Here is a 3,731-nt window from a genome sequence, read left to right as displayed (position 1 = left end):
AAAAAAAAAAAAAAATGGTAAACGTAAATTTCTCCCATCGAGCGAAGAAAATTCTTTTCCTTCGTTTTTTTCCTTTTCGAAGACTGTTTAATATCACGGTCAGAGTGAACGTGCAAATACGCGGGCATGAAATTCACACGTTTTCTATATCCTGTAAAATCTGTACTCTCATGATTAAAGTGACTGTGCAACGTATATAAAACATCGATAAAATTCACCACTTGTACCGTCTTACGAGCATAACTACTACGTTTCACGCACATTTTCCCCCATCTTGTTACCTATGAAGCGACAGCCAGTTTTAACGTTCAGATGTAAATTCTGTGTAATTTATAACGTCTTTAAATCATAACCGTTTATTAACAAGTTGAATTTTGCGAATTTGCAATATTTTGTTACACATACATATATATATGTATATTTATATATCGTGAAGATAATTAATATTCTACGAATATGAATATAATGAATATAAATTAATGATTATTTTTCTTCCGATCTTTCAGATCGGCAACTTTGATAAAATCGAAAAATATCGCCTCGATAACTCAAAAATTATACACTTGTAGCTTCATAGATGCGAGGGATCGGTTATAATCTCGAGATATGAAATACATGTTCCACCGTATTATACGACAAGGTTTACCTTCAGAGAAAAGATTATCTACCGCCCACACCGAATACTGAATTTATTTGCATAATAAGCTTATACGGTAGCATTACAAATCGTCAAATCACCTGTAATTTAAAGGTACCGACATCCACTTTCGAACTTGCATCGATATATATCAGTTTTAAACATTACGTATTTGCCTAACCTACGCCACCTTAGAAAATTAGAAAATTAGAAAATTAGAAAATCGGTAAAAAAAAAAAAGGAATTGGGAAAAAAATTACCAAAAAATAATAAAAATTGTAGAAAAATTTCGTAACACAATTCGATTCGATCGTTCTATCTCTTCGATCTATATATATATATATATGCACATACACACCCATCCCATTGTTGCACAGAGAGACAAGGGTTAACAAACTGTCGATACGAGGCTGGAACACGACTATGAAAGATTGTCGAATTTCTAGAAGGGCGAGGCCCTTTTGTTGGCTTCCCCCTCGTGGGAGCCTTATACGCCCACTCTTCTCTCTCTCGGCTATCTGCTTACCTACGTCCAAGCGATATGCGTATTTCGCGACGTAAGCTGCAGTTAAGCCTTAAAAGTTATGCGACAGGAGCCGGTGTAACGACGCGAATTTGCGATCTCACCGGCGCAGATTGAATCGTTCATTCCGCGGACGCGAAACTGCTGGAACGTGACGGATCCCACCCCGGCTTCCGAGACAATCGATCAATTCGAGTTATTATTGTCGTCGTATCCCGCCTATTATTCGTCCATGTAATAACACACGCTCTTTCGTTCTTTCGTCTCGCGTGGTCGAATATCGGTGTTTCTCGAAAGAAAATGAAAATCTTCTCTGTGGAATATTTATTAGATTTAGAACGGAGATATTAACACGGTATTATAATTCGTATTAACAATATTATCGCGTCAGAATTTTCTGATTATCCACAACGCAACTCCTCTCGAGGAGGCAAGGTAAGTGGCTTGCAAGTGGTCACCCTCGAAGATTCTTCGTCGTAGTTTTGTTGCTCGACGCGCATTTCCATAAACGCCATCGTAATCGGATACGGCGTCTTTCGCGAATCTCTTTCTCTTTCTTTGATCGTAAATCAACTCTTTTTCTACGCAATGAATCTTTTTTTACAATGTCTCTCTCTCTCTCTCTCACTTGGTAATGGCCGCTTCCTGTTCAACCGATCAAGATTAGCTCGCCGAAATAACTCGGTGGATTCACGTGTAGGCAAAGGAAGGAAGCTCTTTCTTTTTTTCATTTTTATTTCTCTTTTCCAAAAAATAAAACTATTAAGCGTGAAATCGTAGAAACAAAATTGATCCACTCGTTGCATACGCAACTACTTACGAGCCCTCTAAAACGTTCTCTTTCATCTTCGTAAAACTGATAATCGTATTTTCAACAAAATCATTTTATTGCACGAAACGCGCAAAATGGCCGCGCCGTTTTGTAATTATTCGTGTAATTGCACGATCCAGGGAAAGTAACAATTACACGTTCCGCGCGAAATGAATGCGTTAATTTTTACTTTTGCTTAAACTCACGACGAGATTTATGGCCTGCATACATATGTGTGTAATAATACGGCATATCGATGCCAATTTTAACGAATGATAAAGAAAACGACTGAATGTTTCTCCGACCGTTTAATCGCCCCTTCTTGCATTCTCATTACAATGATTGAAAAGGAGAGCAACGGGCGATATATCTCGATAAAATATTTTTTATCTTACGATGTTTGTTACGAGTTGTTGTTACGTCGAAATATATTTAAGAGATTCAAAGGGGAGGAGAGATAATTTCTTTTTTTCTCTCCCTAGTCTCGTTTTAATTTCTTAATCATATCCTAGAAAAATTGAGAATAACCATCTTTTCCCGAGTTGTAATAAATTCGAGTTGAACGAATGGGAAACAGGAGAAATACGTATGGGCATAGAGATTCGAGCTAGAAGTGGTCGCGATCGACGGAGGGGAAAAAACATGAAATCGATCAGGTCGAAAATATGACGAGAAGGGCGTAAAACCTGTTTTCAGAAAAGTTAAAAATGATTGCTCGGCCTGTCAAAAATCATTATTAACGCCCGTGTAGGAATATTAAGACAGGCGATTGCTTATTAATTCCAAGTATGGAAAAATATTGACATATCCGGAAACAAGTGACGTAAGTCCCCCCTCCCTCCCTCACACGCTGTGTAAGACCACAAATATTGGCCACTCACTCACAGCGAATCTCGACATGCCATTGCCAATTCTAATATTCCCTGACGTTTAACATGTTTCCATAAATCTTTTATATCGTTTCGAGAGCCACCGCAAACCCGTTAAACTTCAAAAACCATTGCGCAACTCGATTTCTGCTTCCTCTTTCTCCTTCGCTACAACTTTCCCAAGAAGTTTAACCAACAACGCCAACAACGATTGTTCCTCGAAACGACGCTCGATCAATCATCCTCGAGGAATCTTCTCAATTCGATCGAGATCAACTTTCAACTTGCAACAACTTCAAACTTGACAATTAACCGAACTGCAACGCAAATTTATCCCAACTTTTCCCCACGATTTTCAATAAAACTTTTCGAGAAAAAAAAAATATTCTTCAAAAATTTCCTCCAAAGCGTGTTAATCCGTGGTCAAGGTCAACGACGGGACCAAAGTCGGTCCCCATCTCGAGGGAACTCTAGATCCCTGTTACGAAACAACCTTGATGCTCCCCGCGCCAACCATGTCCATGGATCTCACGATCTCACGATTATTCCTCCTCATTCAGAGGAATAACGCCGGTTACGGAGGGGAGAGGAGAGGGGGAGGAAGATATTTCCGCGAGAATGAATTTACGCCGCGGCACATCCATAAATCCTCCCCTCCTTTTTCTTTTCCACGGTTAATGCGCGCGGCGCCTTGGATTTATGGGATACCGAACGCCGTTAGGCCTAATCTTCTCGTTAGTTGGAGAGGAGGCCGAAAAGGGAGTCGAGGTGCCGGTGCCTCTTTGTACAAATTGCTACCGGGCGAACTGGGGAAGCCGTGGAGGGGATATGGGGAGGGGAGAGACCACCTCGTCGCCTTGCCCATCCGTCGTTTCGGAAATTGGGCCTGTT

General features: G+C 40.2%; 1 protein-coding gene across 3 annotated transcripts in view; it reads right to left on the bottom strand.

Moving 5' to 3' along the window:
- The window catches only part of LOC102673507 (calcium uptake protein 3, mitochondrial), a 21,459-nt gene that overhangs the window by 7,853 nt on the left and 9,875 nt on the right, over nt 1-3,731 (bottom strand). The window lies entirely within an intron of this gene.

This window comes from Apis dorsata, unplaced genomic scaffold, assembly GCF_000469605.1.
Source record: "Apis dorsata unplaced genomic scaffold, Apis dorsata 1.3 scaffold_77, whole genome shotgun sequence".
Lineage (NCBI taxonomy): Eukaryota > Metazoa > Arthropoda > Insecta > Hymenoptera > Apidae > Apis > Apis dorsata.
This window is presented reverse-complemented; position numbering and strand designations above follow the sequence as displayed.